The 14641-nt window shown below is 37.8% G+C and overlaps 1 protein-coding gene across 1 annotated transcript in view; it reads left to right on the top strand.

The window, feature by feature from the left end:
- Positions 1-14641, top strand: part of LOC144250585 (uncharacterized) — a 123502-nt gene that overhangs the window by 35463 nt on the left and 73398 nt on the right. Inside the window, 1 exon segment of the mRNA XM_077793478.1 lies at positions 10165-10229. The gene's annotated coding sequence lies outside the window, so the exon portion shown is untranslated.

The following is a 14641-nucleotide window of genomic DNA, read 5'->3' as shown; positions in this document are numbered from 1 at the left end:
GGCTTATCAGAGGCCAGTGTTCTTGGGTAGAAATACTAGCTGCTATAAGTGGAAAGGGTAGAGCATTAGAGGATGTCAGGCATCCCAAAGAATCATCACTGGGGCTGGAGAAATGAACTTGAGGCTAAGCTTCAAAGAAAAATGCCCCAAACCACATGTAGGCTTTGCCAGATGAGCTAATAACCACCTCTCCCTTGCTTCCCTGGAGCGAAGGTGCCAGGATCCTACCCTTGCTTCAATTCCTGCTGCTGTCAGCCCAGTGTTGCTTGTGTTAACTGATATAGTATTATCAGACTAAATGAGTTAGTCAGTGGACAGCACTTGGAGCTGTTCTAGGCACCTTGTAGCTGCTCCATTGATGTGATTTTGCTTCCTTACCCACTCCTTCAACTGGTGGATTGGGCTGGGTTGATATGTAGAAGGGGATTCATATGCTTTGGATCATAGAGCAGAATTATTTCCTGAAGAGTGGAAAATCTTGGAGAGTGAGTGGACTTGCATTTTCTAACAGACATAACTATCATGTAAGCTGCTGTAGCCCAGGATGACCCCAGCAAATGGGTAAACTGACCTTAGAGGCTCATGATTTTACAGAACCTGACCCAGAAGAAGTAGACTATACTGTCTTGTGGAACAGGATCAAACTCAGACTCAGGTTCAAATTCTGACTAACTATGAACACTTATGCTAGTTTTTTCATCTCCAGGACTGGAAGAATGTATGCTTTCAATAAATGTTAGCTCCTCTTCTTTAGAAACAATTATTACGATTTCCCCTGGGAAGAAGTTCCATGTATCTTCTCCCAAATATCATGTATATATTCTATGTTCTGTATGCCATTCCTTTGTACTTTATTTCAGCAAAATGACACCCAAGAGGACTACAGAATTCAATACAGTCTCATCATTTTCTAGGTCCTGCCCAAGAAATGTCACAGTGAGGCCTTAGGAAATTCATGCAATGAAGTTGAAACATTTTATTCATAAAAATTTTATCAAGACCAGCAGTATTGTAGCAGATGACCTCCTGGGCATGACTCTTTTCACCTTGGTGAATATTGGGGCCAGGGATGGGGTGGGGAGTGAAGACTGAGGCTAAGAGGCAGTCCCCTTGGTGCAAGCAGGGACAGGGCCTGGGGGTTGTCATGGAGGGCACTGGTTTGGGCATCAGAGGAGCCCAGATTCCAATGTGGGCTCTGGCCACTTCCTAGCTGTGTGACTTGGAGCACATTGCTTAATCTTGCCAAGCCAATTTTTTTTTCTCTGTGAAATAGGGAGGATGGTAATACTCTCTTAGGGCAGTTGTGAGGACACAAGGGGTGTTGCCTAGCACCTGGGTTTTAAACCTTTGGGGTCAAGGAGTGGGTGGAGTGAATTTAGGGGCGGGGATATGAATAGAAGGTCAAAGGAGTTACTAGTCCTCACTGTCGGGCAAGGTGGGTGGTTTAAAGGGGAGGGACCAAGCTAGTTCCAGGCCAGGTTTGGGAAGAGGTGAGGGCGGAGTAGTAAAGGCACAGGAGGCAGCATGTGAGGTGTGTGGCAGGCTGTGGGCTTGGTGTTGGCCCCTGGGGGGTGAGAAGGGTGAGAGAAGGCAGAGACCAAGGCCTGTGCGAGGGAGGCGGGGGTGGTGAGAGGGGAGGCCAGTGTCATTGGAGGCAGTCCAGCATGCCTCACGGCTGCAGCTTTGCCACCAGCCCCAGCCACCCAGGATTGCTCAGGGTGGCTGGGCTGTAGGCCAGACCTCGCCCTCAGTGGGACCCCGGTCCCGCCTCAATCTCCCAGGGCCTAGGTGTTGGCACTGTTGGGCATGGCCACTCCACTTTGCTGTTTGCCAGGGGCTTAACTTGTGCACTTCATGCTCTGGCTGCACAGAGAGGTGCGGTGCCCTGCCCAAAGTTGCACTGCTGGGACGTGATGGGATGGGGCTTCCACCGCCCACCCAGGCCTGTGCCCCTTTCTTGCCTCTGGTCCTTCTCCCAGCGCTTGTATCTGGTTTCCTGGGGTCCTGGTGGGACTTCAGAGGGTGTGTCTGAGACCCACTCTGAAATTGGATGCAGCATGGTATGTGAGTTCTTTGGGACAGGCTTTTTCCATGCCTTTTGTCTGATTCCTGGAAGGACTTTCCACCCCTGAACTATCATTTGGCCCTGAGTGAGAGAGTAGAGGTGGGCTTAGAGTGACCTTTGTACACTAGGGGTGGGGTCAGTAGCCCATGGCTTGCCTCAGGCAAAGGAAAGTTTGATTCCCATTGAAGCACGTTATTCTAGCCTGGAACAGTTGGTTATCACCCACAGAACCAAGGCCTCTCTCTTTGTTGTTGAGCGTTTGTTGAGCCCACTTTTAGTACTGAGGAGTGAGGTTGGTAAATAACAGAACCTACCTACACACATAAGTGAAAGTGGGTATGATACTTTCACTTACATATAAAAGAAAAATAAAGGGAGAACTGTAAGGGGGTCCTGCGGAACGTCGGAGGGAGAGACCACACAAGAGACTTACTCCATGCAATTGGCAAAAAGGGGATTTATTGGGGATCCATTGTAGCGCGCTGGGACTCTGTGCTCACTCAAGAAGGGAGAGCAGCCCAGAGCCCTGAGCAAAGGTTGAGCAGAGCTTAAGTACACTTTTTGGAGAGGGCAGTGGGCTTTGCATACATCAGAACAAATCATCTTGAGGCGCGGGGAAATGGAACAACAACTCTTGAGACGTGATTGGCACATTCATTGGTGGGAACAGATGGGGGGGGGTGATTGGTCATTAGTAAGCGGGTTACACATTCAAACTGATTGGTCCAGCCCTGTGACGAACTGCACAGGGCCCTAGGCTAAATGGCCAATAGGGTGTTGTCTTAACTATCTCAGGAATCTGGGTGTAACAGAGGAACTTAATAATACCTAATCTTTTACATTCAAGCTTTCCAGCTTAGAAACTTTACCCTTTCAGAACAATGTATGATATGCAGTGCTGTCTCACTTATAACCAGAACTTTCAGCTGTGGTGGAAGACAGCATGCATTCAAGTGCTTGCACCTACTGCTAAAGAAGGAGTTTGAGTAGGTTTAAAAAAAAAAAGTATTAGGATCTACTTTAAACAAGAAAATCAAAGAGGGAGAGGAAGATGGAAACTATGGAGAAAACAGTGTTGGGATAACCTTATTTAATAAAACAGGAGAGGTTAGATTGAAGTAGGGCTTATCAGATCAGGTGAGGTGGGCAGCAACCAAAGGAGGCAGATTTAAAAGGACCACTGAACAAGGCTTTATTGAGATATCTCCCCCACACGGAACTTGGTAAGACCCACAGAGTGGACAGGAGAAGGTTCTGAGGTGGAAGCTCAAATGGACTGGACTTTTATGGGGATTACAGCAGGAAGGGAAAGGCTTGGGACAGGAAAAGGTGTTTTTAGGGCCCTTGCCCCTTTGGAGTTGGTCAGGGGAGTTGGCTGAACTCCAGGATTGGCCAGGGAGTCCTGCTGATTGACAGACATTAGTCAGAAGATCTGGTGATTGACAGGCATTTCCACTGGCATCTGATTGATGTTCCTTTCCCGCATGGGCTGCTTTGTTCTAAGTCGCTACTAAGTCGCCACCACTGACATAACAGGGATGACATGCCAAGGTAAGTTACAGGCTGCCTCAGTCTACCCACAGGACAGGTCATACTATGGCCCTTCCATGGATCCCTTTTCACACCATGTTGCAGCACATCCATTGTGTCTTGTGCTTTGAGGTACTGCTACTTGAAGGAACACTAATGAATTCCTTCAGTTGCTAGTAATAACAGTAAAATATTAACAAGATTGAAATTTTTGGATTCATTATGGTGAGATGTATATGCCATCTCATACTGTTAGGAAATATACTAATCTATGTGTACTTTTTATAATTTTAAATTTATGTTGAGTTAATGTGTAATGTGAAGAAATGAGCACGGATTTTCAGTTTCTTTATTCTCCTGAAGCATCCGTTATTACTTTGTCTTACATAATTAGAGGCAAGCTGTGGGGTTTCCTATAAAAACTTTTAAATATTGTGTCTTATTAGAAATGCTCATTTAAAGTGGGCTAGATTAAACCATTTTAAGATCAAAATTCTTGTGACCAGGATGAATCTTAATGATACAGATTCATCCCACATTCATTGTGTGAAGCCTAGATCCTGGCCCCTAAACACTAAATGCCCCAGGGTGTCCCCCAACCTCTTTGATAACTAAAAAAATTTTAAGGACATTTCTGCCTCTTTGAGAATACTATTAAGAACATATCCATTATCTACTTAATTTTAACAAGAAAGGGGTGACAAACAACTTTTTTTATGGGAAAATTATCTTTTTTTCTAAAGTGTCTGACATATAACAAAGACATGGTCTTGGTTAGTGACACTTTTGTCAATTATTCTAGAATCCTGGGAGGCAAGATTATTTCCTGTCACAAAATTTTGTCTGTGTTTGATAGGAATTCACATTAGAAATGTTGACCACTAAACACTAGAATCATTTTAGCAGTTTCATGTGAGAAAAGAGTTGGAAAATGACAGCAGTGTGTACTATAGCAGGTCTGGGTTGAGTAGAATATACATTCATGTTATCACTTAGGGGCTGGGTTACTTATAGGGATTGGATTGAACCCATAGGCACTTTTCCACTGAGTTCCAGCCCTTTTTCCCCTTCTTGAAATGGGATCTTCTGAAGCTGTTGAAGTAATCTCAAACTTCGGATCCTCCTGCTTCAGCCTTCCAAATTATTGGGATTACAAGTAAGCAGCACCACACCCAGCTGTAATCACTTTTAAAATAACCTTTTTACTTACTGGTGTTCATATTAGCAAATTTGGAAAATGTAGATAAATCTACATATGTCAGTCTTCATGGTATGACTCATTATGTATCTTTTCATTTGAAACACTCTTAGTTATGATAGAGAAAAAATTAAAATAAAGTTTAGCTTAAACTAGCTACAGTGTAACAAAAATTACTTCAACTTGTTTAACACTACAAAGAATATTTATTTTGATTTTTAAAAAATCTTGTATGGTGTTTGTTGCTTATTACTTTTCAAACATGTTGTGAAAACAAACATGTAAGTAAAGACGTCTTGGAAGAGGATATATCTTCAATTCTCTAGTGATATATTGAATCTCTTTGACATGAGAAGTCAGCCAAGTTGAAAATAATTAATTTTTATTATTTTGAGCAAGTAAAATGTTCCAGAGTAAAAGAGGTCAGTACTGTTAAAAATCATTACTTTTTTTCATATTCACATGTCCCTAAGTAAACTAAATAAATAACAAATTACAGTGATTTTGAAAATGTTTCAGTTTCTAAGCAGAGAGGATATGTTTTCAATGGACAAAACATGCATGCCTTTATGGTGTTTTACATTTGACAGACATAAGAGTTAGCTAGGAGGAAAACAAATAATTTACCATACAATTCTGTGGTTTATAATTAAGGCATTTTATTGATTTTTAAGACTCACAACTGAGATTGATGGAATCTTAAAATTGGCATGTTGTAACCACATGGCAGTTTTTCTTCTGAGTGGTACATAGAATAAGAATGTTCTAGTGTCTTACAGGTGATGGCATCTCAAAGGCAATGAAATAGGAAATATATAAAAATGTCACTTCATTGATTAATTTTTAGCACCAAAAGCTATTCAAAGGTGACTTGCAAAATAAAGATATACATTTCTTTATCCTTTTTTTGGGGGGGAGGAGGGGTGGTAAGTACCAGGGATTGAAATCAGGGGCACAGAGGCATACCCAGCCCTATTTTATATTTTATTTAGAGATAGGGTCTCACTGAGTTGCTTAGTGCCTCACTGTTGCTGAGGCTGGCTTTGAATTTGAGATCCTCTTGTTTCAGCCTTCAGAGATGTTGGGATTATAGGCATGTGCCACTACATTTGACTTCTAAATACTTCTGTCTAAACTAGAATTCTTTATTCAGAAGATTTCTATAGAGATCTTTCTCTTCATGTAAAACAAATGGAAGACCAGCGTTCATAAACATGAGTACCTTTTTTTTGAAAAGGGTTTGAGGGAAACAAACTTCTTGGTGCTTTTTCATGGAGAGCACATTTTGGGCAGTTAATGCATTTGAGGTTGAGTTGTTCAGAAAACACAAGCAGAATTTATGAAATATGGATTATTTTTGTTTCTTTCTCCTATTTCTTAAAGCTTTTAGGTCCACTTATACTTTTTATCAAAAGATCCTTGAGTTGAATTTTGATGATTCATAGTTGTTATTGTTTTTATAAGAATATATTTGAAAACATTTACTCTCTATGTACATAGTTTATGTGGGGAAGTAGCTCCATGATATATTGGCTAGGAAGCCTATAAAAGGACTTTTTTCATTTGATACTGAGGACCGATTTCATAGGAAACTCAACCATATGAAGGTTACATACCTTTTTCCCCCAGGAGAACTTCAGCTTTACTTATCCAAGTGTGGTCCTAGATCCTGGAGCTTGTTTGAAATGCAGACTGGTGCTGTTATGAACCTGTGGAAAGAACCAGACAACATATGTGACTCTCAGGCTTGAGGGTATTACCAGGATTGCTGGACTAGTACAAAGTTTCTGATTCAGTAGTCTGGGTGTGAGCCTGAGAATTTTAATTTTAACAAATTATCACATCATGCTGATGCTACTGGTACAGGAACCACACATGAAGAACCATTATACTAGAGTGTCCTCATTGTACATTTCTCTCCTCTTTTCTAATTTTTTACTCCTTCAAATAGCTTTTTAAAAACAGATTATCATATCCTTTAACTTGATTGAAAGAGGAAAAAAGCATTTTTTTTTTGCAATGACCATACAAAGATTACTTTTCAGCATCAAATTTCAGAACAAAAAAATCTCTTTAAAGCTTGGTTTTAAGTCTTATTTATAGATGTCTCTTTCTCTTCTTTCTTTAAGTATTCTTTTTAATGTTTAAAAATTCTTTTAATATAGATAACATATTTTTATGGTTCAAAAGTTAAAATGACACAGGCATGCTTGGGAAAATCTGAATTCCAACTGCTTCTCCCCCCCTTCACTCCTCTTAGATAACCTCTTTTAATGTATTTCTCATAGATGTCAATTGTTTCCTTTTATAGTAGGAGAAATGCCAGTATACTATATTCTTTTTATATAAAATGTAGCATACTATGTAACTAATTCTGTTCCATCGCTTTTTCTTTATATGCTTTTGAGATATTTTTCTTTTAGTATTTATTTAGATAGAATATAATATTTGTTTATAGAAAACACTTTTTTTTTTTAAAAAAAACAGCTTTGTTTAAACAGTATCTATTAAGTTCCTTGTTTATTTAACCAGCTCCCTTGGTGGGTATTTTGGTCATCTCTATGTTTATCACAAACCATACTGTGGTGAAACAGCTTGTATATGCATCATTTTATACATGTGCAGGTACATCTGTGGGATACATTCCTAGAAGTGGGATCACTGCACTAGTGGGCATTGCATTTATAATTTTGTTAAATACTTTCTTTCTTAAGTATTGTACCATTTTGAACTCCCACAAGTACAGTTTCTCCTGTTATCCATGGAGGATTGGTTGTTTGTGGATACTGAAATTCAAGGATGCTTGAGTCTCTTTTATAAAAAGGCTTAACTTATGCACATCCTCCACATACTTTTAAATTATCTTTTGATTTCATAGAATACCTAATACAATGTAAATGCCATGTAAATAGTTGTTATTGTTTAGGGACTAATCACAAGGAAAAAATTTGGTATGTGTTCAGTATGACAATTTTTTAAAAAATATTTTCACCTCTGATTGTTGAATCCAGTCTGGATACCACAGATATAAGAGGGCAGATTGCAGTGTATGAGAGAGTTTGTATTTTTCTGGCACCTTTCCAATGTACTATGTTTACAGCCCTTGAATTTGTTAACAGTTTGATAGATGAGAATTATCAATATAGAGTAGATTTAATGTGCATTGCTATCATTATTAATGAGGCTGAGCATTAAAAACTAGTTGTATTTCTTTTTCTGTGAATTCTCTGTTCATGTGTTTTGCACATTTTTGTTTTGGATTCCTTTTTTTCCCTTCTCAATTTCTAGAAATTTATAAATTGGAGAGATTAGTCTTGTGTGATATAAATTGTAGTTTTCCCCAGATTTTCACTTATTTTTCATTTACCTTCACATATTTTAATATACAGAAGTCTTACATTTTTTTTCTTTTAATTTCACAGTTTATATTACTTATTTTTTTAAAGAGAGAGGGAGAGAGAGAGAAAGAGAGAGAGAGAGAGAGAATTTTTAATATTTATTTTTTAGTTCTTGGCGGACACAACATCTTTGTTGGTATGTGGTTCTGAGGATCGAACCCAGGCCGCACGCATGCCAGGTGAGCGCGCTACGGCTTGAGCCACATCCCCAGCCCCTATATTACTTATTATGGTATCTGGATTTTAAGTCACTGAAACGCTTCCAAGATTTTTAGAATTTGCCCATGGTTTCTTTTAGTACTTTCATGGCATCAATTTTACATTTAAATGTTCAAACTAGGATTTATTCTGGTTTCAGAATGATGTGTAGGTTCAAATTTATCTTTTTCTCTGTGTGCCTGTTATTTTCATCTGTTGGTTTTAGAGCCCTTCTTTGAACACTCTTATTGCATTGTTAACTTTTGGATGTACTGGAGTGTCTCTGGGTTTGTATGTTATTAGTCTTTTTCTTCATATACCACTATCACATTATTGGTTTTATAAAAGTTTTAATATCTTTTAAAACTAACTAGTTTCCCCTTCTTGCTTTTCATGTTACTGGCACTTCTTGCTTGTTTACCTTTTCATGAGTAGTTTAGAACTGTTTTTTTCTAATTCCAGAAAAACAAAAACCTAAAAGAAATAAAAATCAGATTAAATGTATACATTTAAAATCTATTTAACTTCTCCAAACTTCAGCTTCCTAATCTGTGAGAAGAACAATAATGTCTTTATAAGAATTTTGGGAAAATTAAAGGCAAAAATGTGTGGAACTCATCACTGTCTCTTCCACCACCACCATGTGCTGAGGGGGTGGTTCTTTTTCCTGCTTGTACTTCTCTCACTTTTAAAGAGAGAAAGAAAAGAAAGACAATAAAAAGATATTGGAGTTGAAGTTAAAGCTAAGATTTTTCTCAGTTTTCAGTTTGAAGATAATCAGTGCATTTCAGAAAGGAAACAAACAGTCTTGTCTGCAAGGCCCTCCTGTTTATTGCTCTCTTGTGTGCACCCTAATAACAGTGCTAATCAGCATTCTCCAAAGGCCCCATGTGTCCTATGATGCCATCCTTTCCACCCAGAATCTTCCACACCTAATTCTGCCACTTAAGATATGTTATACCCCCAGCCCAGGAAAAACCAGTGTCTGTCACTTCAAGCAGCTTTCCTGTGTTGTGGTGTGAGCCTTGGTAGATAGGACACTTCTTGCGAGAAACTGGGTCTGTTCTGTATAGGAGAGAATTGCAGAACCCAGCAAAATACCTGACAAAGTTTACATTGAGATGTTTGTTAAACAAACAAATGAAGACTTCACTTTGGACTTTCTTTCGCCTTACATGTCTGGGTAGCTCATCTCACCCATTACACTTTTTCTTTTTTTTTTTTTTAAAGAGGGAGTGAGAGAGGAGAGAGAGAGAGAATTTTTAATACACTTTTTCAATAAGAGTTATAAGAAACACAATAAATAATAGGGGTAGATGTGGTAAGTGGCAGAGTTTTTAATTACATGGGAGGCTATAAGAGTTAAAACATTGAAAGTTTGTTCTAAGAACATACTTTAGAGCCTCTGATGTGGATTAATCCTTATATTACTTAGAAATCTTCCTTATGGGCATTGTTATTATGCATATAAGGAACAGGCTCAAAGAGGGGGGCTGACATGACTTGCCTTTAGTCACAGGCAAGTGGGAGAGGCGGGGTCCAGGTGCAGGTCATGAGCCTGCCATGGTACCCCAGACACATGCACTGAATGTAATCATTTACATAGGTTAGATTTGTAATAGTGCCCAACTTTACTTCCCAATTGTCCTATTCTGTTAACTTCTGTTTTGTTCTGATGGATCTCAGATGTTCATATCCTCCAGGAGGCTTTCTCTAACTGCCTTTAATGCTGACATGTGTTTGATAGAAAATAATCTTTTCTTTTCTTTTTTCAGGTTCCTAATGAAGGTGATAAGAAAGAATGTAAGGCAGGAAAATAATTAAATACTTTTTTACTGTGGTAAGTGTTTTATGATTTTACATTTTAAAAAATCTTTAATTATTATTTGTTTAGTCTGGTTCATTAAGGTGTAAAAGGGATATTGTTTTAGGAGTGTTTGAGTTCATAGAACCTATGGGTGGTAAGGTGAATGCCAGGAATATGGGCTGTTTGAATAATGATGTTTGACTTTCTCTTTCTCTTTGACTCTAATATTTTATTTTCTATTATCTTGTCATTTTTAAAGTGTGGTTTTGAGAAGGAGAACCTGTGTTACATCTCCTTGCAATATTCAATGAATTCTTTTCTTTTAAAGAGGAAGTTGAAAAGATTTGAAGTAATTTTGGTGATATAGAGACACTTCTTTATCTTAAAACCTTGTTGTGATTTTTTATTATAATAATTAGAAAAATTTCTACCCATATAAAACAACATAATGACAAAAGTAAGTCCTCATCTCCTACACAAAGAAATGGCCACCATTAACACACTTTTGGAAACTTATTGATGGATATAAAGGTATATATAAGACTTTAAACAAACATCAGTCTCTCTCTATATATGAAACTATGTGGTCATTTTTAATGTGTTTTATATATCTCTATTTGTGAGTTGAAACTGATTTGCAAAATCATGGGTGATCATTTAACTGGCTGCCTAGTTTTTCAAAAATTTTTTTTAGTTGTCAGTGGATCTTCATTTACACATGTGGTGCTGAGAATTAAACCCTGTGCTTCACACATGCCAGGAAAGTGCCCTACCACTGAGCTACAAGCCTATCTCTGGCTGTCCATCATTTAGAGCCATCATACTTTATGTATCTACTCCTTTGATAACCATTTAGATTGTTACTTGTTTTTTCTTTCTTGTGAATAGTGGTATGTTGATGATAGTATACTTATTCATTTATGTTCTTAGAGGTATAGCTGCCAGGTCAAATATTATACAATTTAAATATTGATAAATATGGCTAAGCTGTTATCTGTAAAAACTACCCCCCCTCAATGTTCATAAGAATACTATTTTCAAAACCCTTGCTCATACCAAGTTTTGTTAATTTTTTTAACCTTTGCTAATCCAATAGGAAAAAAAGAACATTTTTGAGGTAACATTTTTTTATTGGTACTGGGGATTGAACCCAGTGGCACTTCACCAGTAAATTAGATCCCCAGAACCTTTTATTTTATTTTATTTTGAGACAGGGCCTGGCTAACTTGCTGAGGCTGTCCTAGAACTTTTGATCGTCCTGCCTCAGTCTCCTGAGTTGCTGGGATTACAGGTGTGTTCCACTGTACCCAACTGTTGAAGAAAACATCGAGTTATTCAAAGACTTCTTTTATTCAATATTCCTATTAACATAAAGAATTCTCTTCCTTAAGAACATACTTGTGATCCTTATGTGTGAGATATTCTTAGGCATTAAATGTAATGAAAATATTTAAACATATTGAGTTGTTTTTAGGTCTTTTGCCTTGATTTTAACTTATTATAATATTTGAAAACTTGATTGTTGGGGATGTGGCTCAAGTCATAGCATGCTAGCCTGGCATGTATGAGGCACAAGGTTTGATCCTCAGCAACACATAAGAATAAAATAAAGGTATTGTGTCCACCTTAATCTTTTATTCTTTATTTCTCCTGTTAACTTCATTTGTTAAAATTTTTATACTACATTTAAATAGACATTAAGACATAATTACAGGGCTGGGATTATGGCTCAGTGGTAGAGTAACTGCTTGGCATGTGTGAGGCACTGGGTTAGGTCCTCAGCACTGAAAGAAAGAAAGAAAGAAAGAAAGAAAGAAAGAAAGAAAGAAAGAGAGAGAGAGAAGAGAGAAAGAGAGAGAGAAAGAGAGAGAGAAAGAGAGAGAGAAAGAAAGAGAGAAAGAAAAGAAAGAAAGAAAGCTATTATGTCCATCTACAACTACCAATAAAAGACTTTATTACATATTAAGTGGGTTGAATTTTGTGTATTCGAAACAGTTTATTCATATATTAGGCAAAAAGCTTACTTTAGACTGGCATAGCAAGTGATCATTTGATTGAAAAGTTGGGTAGATAGAGAAGTTCAGTCTTCCTGTGCACAATTTGAGAATTTGTACTCTTTGAGATGAAACAGCTTTGCAATCAGGGTGATAGTACTGAGCTGCAGTGGGAGGAGTGATGCCAAGTGCTGATATACAGTGTAGATGAGAGCCGCTCAGGTCTTCCTTCTGTAAACTCTGCAACTGACCAGGTCTCCCCCAGGGTCACTGTTAACTCAAAGTCTTATGGGTGAAGTTTTAGAAAAGGGAGGGAAGAGCAGTAGCTTTGGGGCACAAGGTCCATAATGAGCTCAGAGTTTAGTGAAACTCCTTAGGGATATCCCAAAGTTCTGAGAAATTGCCATCCTTCTAAGAAATTTTTTCTCTTCTAACACTAAAAGTTTTTTTCCAGTGTGTGGCATGATGCAAATTTGTGTGGAGCTAGGCAGAGAGAGTCTATTCCTACAGAGTCTAGATGATGTCTTTAAATAGACATCAAGCAAGGGAATATGGCTGAAAACCACTATCCCCTTCCCCACACCTTATCTATAGAAGTGCAATTGAAATTTCACACAAGCTTTTCCTTCCTTGGTTTGTTTAGAGACGACACCTAGGTAAAGCTTGTGCTTGTGTATGTTAAACCCCATGTGTTTTGTTTTAGATATATTTCAGTCTGCTCTAATATAAGAAAGTTTTTCAGTCTGAACATTCTAGCAGCCATCACTCAAACATTAATTGCTGTCAATGGGAAAGGATATCTTCCCACATCTTCTCTTGGTGCTTGAAACCATCCCACTTCCATTTTCGTTTACCTTAAGAACAGATAACTGACACTTGGGAATTATAATGAGATTGCATCTGTCTTTATGAAAAGGTTACCAATTATCAAACTGCAAAATAGCCATTTCTTTATAATAGAGAGTGTTTCTCTCCATGTCTCTCTTTCTCTCTCTCTCTCAGTTCAGTGCTCTCAAAATACCTGTTATGTGAATGAATGCTTTGTGTCATGCCCTGATTTAATATGTTTAAATGAGACTTTATTAACAGCTTTTTCAAAAACCCATGTGGGAGGTGGATGAAGGAGAAAGATTATTCATTCAATGTGAAATCTTCATAGATCTTTAGATGTCCACAAGGTAGAAGGATGGCCAGTGTTAATCATCCCTACTCTGATATAAGTCCTGAAATGAGTATTTGCTGTGAAGAGTTGTGAACAGTGAGGATATTTGTGGTGGGCTGTGGATTGAGCATTGCACTGTGCTCTTTGTGTGCATTACTTCATTTTGTTCTCAATACAACAAGGATTCAGTAAAATTGTGAAGTTTGTCCTTGGGTATGTAGCAAGCATGTTTAAAAAAATAAAAACAAACAAACAAAAAAGTATCACTTGAATTCAGTTCTCTCTATCTCTAAGGTCCAGTGCTTTCTTATGCATACAGAAAAGGGTATTGGTAGAATCTTAGAAAGTTCTATGTGACTTCAGAGGTTGCAACAGGGAGATAGAGAGTAAAAAGTCAGTTTCAGCAACTTAGTGAGACCTTGTATTAAAATAAAAAGGTCTGGGGATGTAGCCCAGAGGTAGTACATGTCTGTGTGGTTCAATCCACAGTTCCACAAAAAAAGAAGAAAAAAAGTAGAAAGTTGTTTGAATGTTTCCATGGTTGTAGACTAGATAATGGAAGTGTTGAAAAGACTGACAATAACTTTATTCTGTCATCACCACTGCCATTATTAATAGTATCCTCTTTATTTTTAATGTACTCCAGCACCAACTAATGAAGTGTAGGAGCATGCCAGGGTGTCTGGCTCATTGTGTTCAATACAACATAGGCTTGTTTAATTTAGCAGCACTCCAAAATGAAAGGTTCATGCTGCCAAGTACAAACAGACATTCTGTGGATTGTTAATTTGGTTATAGGAGAGAATGCTTATTTTTCCTTGCTATGCGCTAATAAAGAATCTGGAAGATTTTCTTATAAATGTAAAGGATTTTGACTTGTTTAAATCCATGTAATTGAAAAGAAATTGGCAGTCCTAATAAACATTTTTTCTTTTGTAGTGTTTGGTTAGTTTCATTCTGTAACCTGCCAGCTAATTGGGAATTGCATGCTCTTTTGTTCTTTGCTCTTTTTACTTTGGATCTGGTTTTATGATTGGTTGCAATAGGGATTTATTGGTAGGAAAATAGATTATTTCCCCCGTTTTAACAGATTGTGTGTTTTTATGACAGAATATTCTGTCACAGGCAGAGTGATTCAATGAGACCCTTATGCAGAAGGGTTACTATATGACTTTGTGCAACCATTTTAAAAAATAACAGTTTTATTGATATATAATTCATATTACCATCAAGATCACTCCTGAAAAGTGCAATTCACTGAGTTTTAGTATATTTACATAGTTGTGTGC

Source organism: Urocitellus parryii, chromosome 16, assembly GCF_045843805.1.
Source record: "Urocitellus parryii isolate mUroPar1 chromosome 16, mUroPar1.hap1, whole genome shotgun sequence".
Taxonomy (NCBI): Eukaryota; Metazoa; Chordata; class Mammalia; order Rodentia; family Sciuridae; genus Urocitellus; species Urocitellus parryii.
The sequence above is the reverse complement of the archived record's forward strand: the minus strand, read 5'-3'. Positions and strand labels throughout refer to the sequence as shown.